This window comes from Talpa occidentalis, unplaced genomic scaffold (assembly GCF_014898055.3).
Source record: "Talpa occidentalis isolate TD23 unplaced genomic scaffold, MPIMG_talOcc4v2.1, whole genome shotgun sequence".
NCBI classification, from domain to species: domain Eukaryota; kingdom Metazoa; phylum Chordata; class Mammalia; order Eulipotyphla; family Talpidae; genus Talpa; species Talpa occidentalis.
The window spans coordinates 11301384-11314555 of NW_026555331.1; the positions used below are offsets into that span (position 1 = coordinate 11301384).

General features: G+C 53.7%; 1 long non-coding RNA gene across 5 annotated transcripts in view; it reads right to left on the bottom strand.

Moving 5' to 3' along the window:
* LOC119238026 (uncharacterized) overlaps nt 1-13172 on the bottom strand; it is a 288679-nt gene that overhangs the window by 101250 nt on the left and 174257 nt on the right. Inside the window, exon 5 of one of the 5 annotated variants that reach the window (XR_008550559.1) lies at nt 4077-9438. The exons of the other annotated variants lie outside the window; for them this stretch is intronic. This is a non-coding gene — a long non-coding RNA (uncharacterized LOC119238026). Of the gene's footprint in view, nt 1-4076; nt 9439-13172 lie in introns of those variants that run through there. 5 annotated transcript variants of the gene reach the window in all.

The following is a 13172-nucleotide window of genomic DNA, read 5'->3' on the forward strand; positions in this document are numbered from 1 at the left end:
ACGATCCCAAGCCAGCCTGGTTATCCTGAGGACCAGGCCTGAGTCAGATGGGGCCCCTGCTAGGTGGCAGGAACTGGCACTCTGGTTATGGGGTGCATGCCACTCCCCCATGACCTGGGGAGGTGATGAAGAGAAAGGGCAAAATTTGTTACATCATAAGAGTTGGAGAACCCCACATGCAGGCTGCAGACAATTCCTGGGCACTCCTTGGACACCCTCACCTCCCTGGGGCCTGTGACAGTGCTGTTCCCTGCATCCTGCCCCAGCACAAATGCTGTGTTACTGGCTGCTGTCAAGCATCAGCACACTGGTGGGGGGGAGGTGTAACCCACAATACAGGACCCCCAACCCCCTGCCAAATGCTCTTCTAACTGCATCTTGCCAGCTCCCAAGGGACTGGCTACCAGGCGGAATGTCAGTGCCTGCCCATGTGAGCCTGACCTCGGGGCCACTGTCAGTGCTGCTTGGGGACATGTGGGGAGGACCATCACCGGACTTGGGCGACAACAAGCAGGATGGGGACAGATCCCACCAACTAGAAGCTCCAATCGACATCCATCGACACAGACACACTCACCCCGGCGCCTGCCTCCGAAGCCCGGTGTTCCTCCTGGAGATGACACCACATATACAGGGACCTGGTTGGGGGTGACTGAGCACAGCAGCTTGTGATCAAGGGCCACATATGTGACCTATAGGCAGCTGGAGGTGATGGAATCAGAGGGAGGGACCAGGAACAGCAGCACAAGAAAGGAGCCTGGCAGCCCATCTTGGGGTGCAGGGACCCCGATCTCACCTTTGCATGGGAATCATATCCCCCGGGGCATCTTCTCATTTGGTAAAGGAAGGGGCTGGAGCAGAGGAACCACAGGCTTCTCTTGCTACACACATGTCCATGAGGTTGCACCAGAGCCATTTGGGGGTGCTATAGGACATCTGAGCTTGTCCCTCAAAAGGATCCGAGCATCCAGAGCTTGGGGTGCTGCCCAGGCCCCCCAGGAAGGGCGGCTGCCTCTCCAGTCTCCTCCATCCTGCCTAGGACTCAAGATTTCTGCAACATGGCAGGCAGAGAGGACAGGTGAGGTGATGGAGGTGGCCCCTACTGAATGTGGAACCTGGGGAAAGTCATTTCACCCCCGTGGGACTTAGCTACGATGCGTGTAAGATGGGGGTCAATCACACCTGCCTCAAAAGAGTCCGGGAGACACCACGTACCCACAGGGCCTAAAGTAAATGCAGCGCAGAGAAATCATTCCCTTCTCTCCCCTCTGACTTTCTTGGGTGCACACCCCGGACAGAAGCTCACATCATCTTCCACACCCACGACTACCGAAGAGTGAAAGAAAGGAGGCCGGGTTTTTAGAAGGGAGACCTGGCTTCTCGGCTCTGCTTTGACGCTTATTCTACCTTTAAGGTCCTGGGCAAGTTATCAAGCTCTCTTGGCCTCGGTTGCTGTATCTGTAAAATGGGACTATTAATGTCTCATTCACACACAGAGGGTGAGCTGGTGCAGGGACAAGAGCTGTGCAACCTCGGAAGCTGCCAGGCTGCATGGGTGGGCCGGTTTCCTCCCTGGTTCTGATGGGAAGGAGCTGCAGGAAGCTGGAGGAATTTAAATGGTCCCTAGTGCTCATCAAAGGCCAGCAGGGTGTCAGCAGAGGTTCTTCGCAGAACGCAAGCAAATACTTTCCCATATATATGGCATGAAGGAGTTGGGACAGTGCAGGCAGGTCATCTGGGGGTTCTGCTGGAGGGGTGCCTCTCTCCATTTCGGGGGGTCTAAAGGTGCCTGGAGTCCAGCTCTGGAGGACCTGCCAGCCAAGCTCTGTGCACACAGCAGAGTATCTGTCTCCTTCCAGGGGCTGCAGTGGGGGTGAGGTGGGATTATGACCTAATTACTCCCTATTGTTGAGGAAGCGAGGTACAGAGAGGGCAGGAGACAGCTCCTCAGAGAAGATGCCAGCTCCAGTAGCTGGGCCCTAAGACCTGGAATGCCTGGGGCTCAACAGAAAGCATCTTGCTTCCTCTCCCGACCTGCTGAGCAAACACATGTGGACGGCAGGTGCCTGGGACGGCAGGCCAAGCACAGCTTCTGCCCACCACTCCTGGGCCACCTGCCAGGCCAGCACTGGCCCAGGCTGAGCCCCAGTGACCTCCTGGCACCGGCTCAGCTCTGCTCTCTGAGCTGGCAGGCGAGATGGGCCAGGCAGGGAAGGTGCTTCCCTCGACCGACCGACCGCTCCAGGCAGGAGGCCCACGGCATGCACACAGTGGGGGGTGAATTTTAAGGAGCTCCGGTGTGGAGACCAGGAGCTGGGGAAGGAGTCACGTGAAGCCCACTAAGCCAGGAGATCTCAACCCAACACGCCAACACCAGGAAAGGAGTCAGGCAGCCTGGTCATGAGGTTATGAGCCTGGTCATAAAAGCCACGCCCCTTGTCCAGGTGGGACTTCCTCACAGATAACCAAAGGGTGTAGCCTGCAAAGGGCTGTGTGTGGTGGAAAAGAAGATGCTTTTTGCTGTCAGGTAGCCCTGGGGACAAAAGCTGGAGCTGCTCCCTGCCTCGCCTGTGCACCTGGTCATTTACTTGACATCTGAGATGAGTTCCTTCCTTTTTAAAATGGGGGGACAATTCCTCCCAAGAGGCCTTGCAGTGAGACTCAAGGAAGAACAGCCAAAAAGTGCCTGGCCCAGAGCAAGCACCCCAAAGCCAGGCCTGCTATCTGTCTAGCTCATCCACCATGAGCTCTTGGCCTGACTTCTGTCCTGGCCTTGGGGCTGCAACAGGCTTGCCTTGGGGCTGGTACACAAAGTACTCAGTAGCACTTCAGAGACTCACCAACCTTCAGCTTCTCACAGAAAACTCGGGCCTCAGCTACTCTAGCCCCAACAAGCACATGCACATTCTGGACAGTCAACCCCTCCCACTCTTTGCCTCACTCACTCTACGCATGTCCAGCAAATGGCTCCTACAGAAGACCCAGTACCTGGGGGGACAGTGGTGAGTGCAGCGGATGAGAGACACCCTGAGTAGGGGGAGCAGCACATGCCAGTCATGCGCACTAAGATGTATCCTTGTCAGATCACCCAGTCATTCCACTAGGGTGTGAGGTGCCAGGCGCATGCAGCACCTGCCAACCTCTGCTCATTGAATAGCTATGCTTGATATTCTCTTTGCATCTATCACAAATAAATAAATAAATAAATAAAAAGCTGTGTAACAACAGAACCCAGTGGCAGAAGCATTAAGTGTCTGAGAGTCTGGGTGGTCAGTAGGTGACCCAATCTCTCTGGCCAGCCAGGCTCACACCGAGGCCTGGGAGTTGACTGATGGTCCACTGGACTAGGGTGCTGGGCTCAGCGAGGACAACCAGAGCACTTCAGAATGTTCTACAGGTCTCCTGCAGCCAGAAGCTAGTCCTAAATTTCCTTCTCTGGGGACGGCAGAGGTTGAATAGTGCAGCCGGAAATGTTTCTTCTAAGTCCAGGCCACAGTGTCTGTAGCCAGCATCTCACTGGACAAAGCAGGCCATGTTATTGGATCCAACCTCAGAAAGAGTCAGAGGATGGGTGAAGAGTTGGCGTCTTTCACTTAACCCAGTTCACCACCTCGCTGTATGCAGAAGGGGTGGTACATATCACTGTGTAACTTACATAAAGTGACCAAGCTGAGTCTCGGTCAGGATTTGAACTCGGGCCATAGGGAACAGCCTAGGCCCTGTGGTTGGGGACAAAGGAGAGGCAGCGAGAGCCTGGAGCACCAACACAGTGACCGGTGCTAGCATTGGCCCTGCCAGGGGAGAGTAGCATGTCCTGGACACAGATGGCCTGGCGTAGGGAAAGACTAATCCCCTGCCCAAGAATGGACCTGGAGGCTGAGAGCTAACGCAGGCCCCAGCATGGAATGCTCTTCACCCAGAATAGAATGAGACCAAACAGCACAGAGCCAAGTGTCTGGATTCAACCAGCAGCCATACTGGGGCGGGGGGGGGGGGGGGTTGGGGGTGGGGAGTGGGTCTGAATTCAGCCCCACAGCAAGGAACGCAAGCCTCCTCCCTCTACTTCCAAGCTCCAAAAATCCAGGATAAAAGTCAAGCAAGGTGCTAATTGGTCTATATCACCCTCTCCCCTACCCCAAAATGTCCTGGTGCTCCTGGGGAAAGGATTGTGTGCAATAGCCACCTTTGCACAAGCCCTGCTCAGCTGTCTCTGCTGGGTTGCAAGTGGAAAAAAAAACCAAACAGGGCCCCGGGCTGATACCCAGCATCCGATTTGGTGGTTCTGGGCTGGGGCCCAGGAGCTGATAACTTTCATGGATGCCCCCAGGGAACTCTAATGCAGGTATTCCTCAGGCCACATTTTTAAAAATTATTTATTTATTTAATACCGTTGTGCATGTTTGTACAATGTTTGATTTCTCCTCGGGTCACATTTTACTCCATTCTTCTAGCTGGGCTCAAGGAACGAAGCTGAGAAATGGCTCCACGCCTGAGAGAGCGGGTGTGCCCAAAGCTGGAAAGCACTTGCACTCTAGTGGGAGATGAGCGCAAATAAAAGTGCATGCATGCACACACGAGCACACACAAGCAGACATGCACCCATGCACGCACACACTCCCACCCGTGCACAGAAAGAGGGACGGGGTGGTGAGAAGAGCAGCTCACACTCCTCACGCCATGCAGCAGTTTCAGCTCTGGCTCACATTACCGCATCGAAGCCTCACAGCAATGTCGTGTGCAGGGATATTCTGGTTGCCACTTTTCAGGTGAGAAATACGGGGCATGGAGAAGTTAGTGTCCAATGTCACAGAGCTAGAAAGCTGCGGAGTCCAGGTGTGTCTGCAGACTTCCTGCCCCCAAAGCCCCTCGCCCACTGCAGAGACGCAGAGACATTCACTGTGCCTGGAAGAGGGGCCAGAAACTCCAGTCTACTGCAGTGTCTTACAAAGGTGAGAGTCACTTTCTTGAACTTGCCTTGTGGTCCGGGAACCCTGGAGCAAAGCTGCTGATATCACCAGCTACTTTCTCTGATGCCTTTTTAATGGGAAAAGGCAGAGTCACTTCTTTTTTCTGCCCATCTCCTCTGCCAGCTTCCTCCACCCCACTGTCCAGTAGCCACCCAGCAGGCTGTCACGAGGAAGGAGGCCACCCCGCCTCTGGTCCCCACGGCCCTGCCGGGGCTGCACCCTGCCCTTCTGCAGATGGGAACTGAGGGCGCCTCAGAGAGGTGAAGGAGCTTGCCTGACGTCACACAGCCAGTCCAAGGTCCAGTTCTGGTTTTGACGTTCAGGCTTGTCTAATCTAGAGCCCAGGCTCTAATATGTGATTCATGAACCCCTGGCAAGACTCGGAGGTTTGAAGAAACCGCCGACACCACCAGGCTGCAAACTGTGATGACCCTCTGAGCTGGAGGGAAGACTTCCTGTGCAGTTATTAAAAGTATTGAAGGGGGTTGGGGCGGGGGGTGTACTGGGAACAGGAACTGCGCTGCTTCCCAGCAGAGGGGGCGCTGGGAGCCAAGGAGATGTGCTGTTCTCTGAGGCACATTCCAGGGCAGGGTCGGCCTGCTGCGGCCTCAGTGCCCGAACTGCGGGGAGGCCGGTCTGGACACTGGCTCTGCAGAGCGCTCGCTGGGGACGTGGCTTCTGAGGCTGGGGGCCAGGCCTCTGGCCAGCAGCTAAAAGGACCGACTCTGGCCAGCTTCCCTAAGGACAGAAGATGGAAAGATTTTTTCCTCCCCACTCCATGTTCCCTCAGCTTGGGAAAAACAACAGAAAGAAGGAAATGGGCCTCCCTGGCCCAACAGAGGCCACGATGAAAATTCACAGACCACAGAGGAAACCGAAAGAATGATTTCCAGTTTGGGCCTCAGCGAGCATCTCGGGGTGGACGCTGCACCATCTGTGCAGGGACAGCAGCATTCAGAGGGGGCGGGTGGGGCCAGGCCCCTGACCTCCCCATGGAAGGAAGAACACGGGCCTTAAGACAGGATCCCAGGCCATCGGGCCTCTCCACCCAGCGGGTCCGGTGGGATTGTGACTTTGGACTTGATTGTTTTGCTTAAGACACATTTTGCAACATGTCCCAGCCACCAGCCTCCCATCCCCACCATGACCCAATGTGAGATTGAAATGGCAAAGCCCTGTGCACATGTGAAATGTGTACACCAACCAACTACAGCAATCATGCTAAAGCTAATGCTGCCCAACCAGGGACAGAGGGCCAGTCCCCTCTGAAGAGTGGACAGACGGGAAGCCACAGGGGGAGGTGGAACAGCTTAGGGGGTGCAATGCCCCAGTCTCTATAGCCAAACTGCCTGGACCAAAAAATAAGCTCTCCTGCTAACTTGCTGTGTGATCTTGGCTAAATCACTAAACCTCTCTGGGCCCATTTTCTCCTTCATAAAAATAGAAGTACTGATAGTCTTAACCACAGAGCATTGTTGTAAGGATTTACTAATCTAATCTGTGGTGCTTGTAGTTAATAAGTGTCAGCTATTGTTATAAAATCTGTGAAAGTCAAACTGCATCATCAACAGTAAAAACACTATTTACCAAGGTTTGGGTCATCTTCCAACCCAATGTAAGCAGCCCCAACAAGTAAAAATGCCAAAAATATTTTTGGGCTGGGCCTCCCCAGTGGCGCAGGGGGTTATACACAGCACTGTGGAGCTATCTGCACTCTGCAGCATGAGTTTAATCCCCAGCCAGCCAGGGAGCTACCCACATGGTGCAGCAGACCTCTTCTGACTCACCCGCTGCTCCCCTCAGCAGTGTATTTCAGTCAGGCTGCCTGTTCTGCTCCCCACTCTGTCTCTGGTGAATCCTCTCACACATACCCCCACACACCTCTAGCCTGTACCCCAATTCTTATATGCATAAATAGATAAATCTTAAAAAAAAATATTTCTGGGCTATTTTGGGATCTTAGAGGCATCCATTTTAAAATAGTGCAAAAAGAACAAGAAGCATTTTAATGAACAACTGTGGGCAATAAGCCCAATATGGTGAGAAGCGCCCAAAGTTCCACGGCCTTCCTCCTCCAGCCCAACATCCGTGGTGAGGCTGCGGGATCAGCAGTGGGTGTCCCCCAACATCCACTGCATTATGCAAGGTGCTGCAGCAGGGACAGGCAGTCCTGTAGTCAGAAGTGTGGGTAGGTTCAGCAGGGTGTTTAGACTGGGGTTCACCACTGAACGCAAGGTGTCAGCCAGCTGCGCTCCCCCAAGGCGGCTGCCAGGAGGACCCTCCTCTAAGCACAGTCACTCACACATGGAAAGAACTCAGTTCCCTGCAGTTGGAGGATGAGGACCCATTTCTCTGCTAGCAGGCAGTTAGGGGTCACCTCTAGCAACTAGATGCTCCGTCCAGCACATTTCAGAGCAGAAGGGAGCTGCCTGCCCCGGGAAGGTAGCAGCCTGGTCTCCCTGGACCAGAGATTGCACTCAAACCACCCAGCCCTGGAGCTCTGGTCACTGTGTGGCCCGCAATGTGGGAAGTGCACAAGTGCAGGGCATGCCTCCCGGCAGCACGGACATGTATGTGAACATGTATGCGTAACAGCAGGAGGACTGAACAGCGCCGGAAGACATGCGCACTGGACGAGGTGGTGAGATCAGATCCAGCTGCAGAGGACCCCTTGGGTCACGATACATGGAGATGGGGCTGCGTGGACACCCATCTACTGCACACCCCAGCAGACATGCACTAGCTCTAGGACCTCGTGAAGGGGCCTGCCTGTGTCCAGGAGGGCCATTTCTGTGCTGTTTATGGAAACGTCTGGGTCTTGGGAATTCAGGTGGATATTTAAACTTTATCCCGTGCTCTTCCGAATTATTTAGTTTTTGTATTATTAGTAAGTATCCCTACCTGGGAGTGTCTGAGGCAGAAGTCAGTGAACCAGGACCTTCAGGTCAAAGCTGGCTGCCAGCTGCTTTTTTCCAGCCTAAGCTGAGCGTGGCTTTTACATTTTTAAATGGTGAGGGGAAAATCAGAAGGATGGCATCTTGGGACACAGGAGAATCTGTCCTTCAGGTTTGGGTGCAGAAAAAGAAAGGTTCAATGGCGCACAGCCATGCCCTCTTGTTAGGTCCGGCCCACACAGACCGTGGGGTCCCAGTGCCTGAAACATACTCTCTGGCCCTGCGCTCAGAAAGGCTCTGGCCTGGAGCTCGGCGGCACTTGCTCAGCTTCCCTCCACACCGACCCTGCTGTCTGTCTACGGAGCCTGTGCTTCTGAATTCACCTACTCCCCACAAGTCATCTGTCACCCCCGATTCGAGGCTGGTTCATGGTCTTTCTCGAACATTTGGTGGGAAAAAATTGAGTCTCCCAACACACACGCCCAGCCGAGGTCCAACCAAGCGCCAGGCGCTCCGGCTGCCCTTGCGCTCTCACACCATAAACTAGTGCCGTCCCGGGGTCTGCTCAGTGCCACACTGTCCTTGTGCTTGTGCTCTGCTAAGGAGTTGGCTGTCGAGACTGGTCTGGTGGTCCTAAGCATGAGGTGGCTGTGGGTGTCTGCAGAGAAAACCGGTATGTAGATAAGCACCCCTGGGCCCTTAGTTCTGGTGCCGTTGGCTGTGAACCGGCAGTGCACGTGAAACAAGGTGCCTCTGGGCAGGAACACACGCAGAACAAGGCCATGTGTGGGCCAGTGTGTGACGATGTGATCAGATGGCCCAAGAACCTCGCCTGCCTTTGTGCAGAGCCATGACTCTGAGCTCACTTAGACCGTATGGAGCATAACCATGCAAATGTGAGTCTCAACGAGATTGACTTTCAAATTCTCTCCACCCTCACCACCATCTCAGATCCCCATCAAGCCATGAGTTGCTCTGACAGGACTTGCTGGTAACACCTGTATCCTCAACACCCAGGGACCCCAGGCCCCACTCCCATCTTGCTGACCTCAGGGTGGGGACAGTACGCTGCAGAGCAGGAAGCTGGATGCCGACACCTCCAAGCATCGCCACCAGGATCGGCAGTATGGCCCCAAACCTCCCATCCTCTGTAGCCTCAGGATCCTCTTCTAGAGAATGAAGCTCAAACCAGTTCCGTCCCCGGCTGTTGAGGGATCCAGTGATCTGCCCCAAGTACACACTTGTCCTTGGCCCCAGTGAGCAACACAGACACTCTTACTGTTTGGGGATATTTCAAAGAAGAGGATCCTTTTCTTTTTCAGGAAACTTACCTAAGCTTAATCAGACTCCTTACCAAAAACCCCTTTCCACATGCTCAACAAAACCCCCGTGTCATTCTTAGGAGCAGCATCTGAGAAGGGCGGGAAGTAGCCACCCAGTCCAGCAGGAAGCCATCATGGGCTTGTCAGCTCATGGGTATTTCTTGGTAAAGACACACACAGGAAGGAGAGCAACTCGCCGCCAGCATCTCGATCCCAGTGTCAAACATGACATCCATTTAGAAGTTTCCAAATTAGCTGGTGAAGCAAACAAAAAACTGAATTACACACAAAAAACTGAATCACCCTGTAGATGACACAACATTAGACAAGAGCATAAAGGGAAAATCCCACAGATAGCAAAGGACAGGGCTGTGGTTCACACCATTTGAGGGTGTGGTCAGAAGCCCAACCTCACACATCTTCATGCCACACTTTCGGGGTATTGAAGGCACCAGTGCCTGATGAAAGCCCATGGGCCCTGCCAGAGCTCAGAGCTGGCCTTGGAGGTGGTACCCAGCAGGGATGGCCGTGTCAGATCCTTGCCTCTACGATATGCCCAGTTCTCACCAGAAAATGCAAGTGAGGTGACACAGGCCACGCCCTGCACAGTTTAAAATGTGGGCACGAACCCCAACCTGCCACCCCTGTGCCAGCTGGATGGACTTCCAGGTCCTTCACGGGGAGGGTGGTGAGCAAACAGCACAGAGGAGACCTGGGTCTCCCAGGCATGCAGGAAGGAATGACAGACCCTCCTTGGGCCGCTAAGAAACAGGCATCTTTTGTCTTGCGCTACTGACCCACTGGGGTTCGCTTGTCACAGCACCTAGAGTTACTCTGACTACAAAGTCCCACATTTTTTTTTTTCTTTTCTTAATTAGATGTGGAGCCTGAGGCTTCAAGGAGAAGATTAAAGCGACAGGGTGAGTCAGGTGTGAACGGTGCCCAGGTCCTTGGCAAGTTCCTAAGTCAGTGCCACTGCCAGGCTGGCGGAGAGGCCAGATGATGGGGATTCTGGGGGAAGTACTCAGAAAAGTACAAGGAAATAACCAAGACGCATTTACCATCAGCTTTGCCCTACATGTTCCCTTACCTTGACCAGGTTCTGTCCATCCAGAATTTCATTTTCATGGGTAAGAGAAAGTGGCTGTGGGCACAGACACCCTGACCATGTGCTAAGCTGGCACCTAACTGTGCAGGGAGTAAGAAGCCCAGCCCCGCCCTGCTGGGCACCCGCCTGTGCTGATCACCAGCATCACCCACGGCAGGCAGGGTCAGGCTACTTCACAGAAGTCACAGTTACCAGAAATGAGAATGGCTTTGACAGTGGGGCCAGACGTGCAGGGGGCTCCTCAAGGCCCTCACTTCCCTGCTTGTTATTAGTCAGCATTTAGCAGTGAGGACACTAAAAAGGCATCACATCCCAGAGAGCACCAATGAAGCACCAACCCTTCTTAGGGTCCTAGAACATCCTCCCTGGTTGACAGCTCCCTGGGTTTTCCACGCACACCTACTATGTGCCAGGCAGTACTGCAGAAATCAGGGTGGTGGGGAATACAGCAACAAAAGAGCCACACTTTCAAATGCCCACAACCCTCAGCCTCTTACTCTTCACCAACAGCCCTCCTGGCGGCCAGCATGGCCCACACCCACATGTGCCGAGACGACGCCTTCCCAGCAGACTGTGGGTGTTTCTGTGAAGGTCTCCTCATCTGTGTGACCCTAGCATAACCTCAGGTTATGCACCACACTGTCACCTACACTCTCAGTATGTTCTCTTGAACTGAATAGAGTCAAATGATGGAAGCACACTGGACATACAAGCATGAACAGAATGCATTTGCCAGGCCCAAGGCAGTGACCGTAGATTAATGCCAAGAGTGAGTAGGGACACTATTGCTGTATGTCCATGGCCATCCAGCGAGTAAGATGAAGGAATAATGCGGGAAAAGCAATGCACTCGGCAGGTGCAGTCTTCCCTCAACTACTAGGCACAGAGTCGGGCGACAGCACCCAACAGACCTCGCCAGAACATCCCTGGGGTCACTTACATCTCCTGCTTTGATGGCCTCTGTCAAAGACCAAGTCCCCCCAGGGGAGTGGGCGCTACAGCTTGTCCATTTCTCAGCACCCAGCAAGGGCTCAACGCACACTTGTGGAATGGACAGGTCAGGGCAGAGACACAAAGCCCACCCTAACTCCACGGAGACACGGGCTTGCCTATGATGTGCTCGCGAAGAAGCAGGTCTTCTGCCGCCAAGGAAACAGGAACTATATTAAACACACGCATATTGCAGTTCCTGCTCTCCTCACGGAGCCCTGGCCATCCACCCGCCTGGCGCCTGCACACAGCAGCCGCCCAGGGAAAGCAAAGTTATACACACACACACACCCCACCCCGCACAGGGATGGGGGTAGGGAAGGGCAGCCACCCCAGCCAAGGTCACACGCCGGTCAGCACGAGAGTGGGGATGTGGCCCCACCTGGCATCCCACTGAGCAGGACCTCAGATCGCAAAAACTTTTTGCGAGGTCCTCTTGCAAGTAGATCTTATTCAGACGCTGGGTACCCACGATGCCTGCCAAGCCTGTTATGTATGCTGACAAACCGAGGTGAATCACTTGCCCTCAAAGCACAGTCTAAAGAAAGTCGCTTCCACATGTGTACCCTAAGACAGAGTAGGCCACAAGCTACAGACAGGAAGCCCATGAATGGGGTCAGAGGCCAGAGCACTGAGAACCTGCACCTGCTGTGTGACTTGACTCCCGGGCAGGATCACAAAGTTCGCCTTCGTTCACGCCCCGGTTTTCTCAGTCCCGGGCCCCAGCTCCCAGCTGCTGAGTCGTTGTGAGCAGGTAAACCGGTAGCACTTTGGGCACAGAAGTTAAGACCCTTCAAGGCGGGGCAGGTCACACAAGACGGCTCCCTCACCTGAGCACTCACTCCAAGATGGCATTTCATCAGGGAAGACCCCTCCGCGAAGGGCTTTATGGTGGGGTCACTGAGGAGCACGTGTTAAAGGCGGCCGTGTGCCTGCCTACAGGCTGGGGACCCGCACTCTGATTATGACGGACAGCCCGAGTCCTGAGGGCTGAGCCAGGAGGCCACTGGACATGGTCTTGTGCAGACAGGAGGCAGCCAGGCCTGCGGTGGCCTGGGTGCCAGGACTCACCCCCAACCCCAGGTCTGGATGTCAGGGTAAGTTTTGCAAAAATTGAATTTGGCAAGGAGTCCGGCTGCTGCATTGCTGTCCACTTTACTGCTGGCCCTGGTCTGGGCCTGCTACCCTCACATTAGCCAGAGTGGGATGAAAGATCAAGGCATTTTAGTTCCTAAGATAAATGCAGCAATTTGGAGAAGCAACATGTTAAAATTGGATTCCAATGGTCACTGGGACATTGTTGCATTCACTGACCAGGAGTTGCCAGGAGGGCCTGGAGGTGGAAGCCTGAGGCAGGGCTAGGACCTGCAGGCCACCTGAGCCTCGGGGAGCTGGCAGGCCACCGAGCCGCCACTGGAGGCAAATGGAACAGCACTCGCTCGGCCAAACTGCAACTCCTGGTTTGGGGTTCCTGGGGCTGTATCTCAACACTTAGCAAGAGATTCTTGCCATTTGGGCTTGAGATCAGCGATCACTTGCATTTTTTATCATCAGTTGACTTCCCAGAAATCATGCTGTATGAGCATCATCTTCCTCAAATGTATTTCCGATGTTAGAATCTTATTGATCAGAAATTTAGAAAGATTGGGCACCAAATATCATGCACAGTATATGCATATTATTAGTATAAATTTATACTATAAGTTTATATTAACAGAATGCTGATATTACTTTAATATCAAAATATCCTAACATATATATGTTATGTATTTTAGCACATTAAGCTATTTTTTGTTAATATTACTCTAAAATGACGACACTTACATTCTAGGCTTACTATGATCACCACCACTGTAATTGTTAGTAGGAATCCACCCATGGAGACACCATC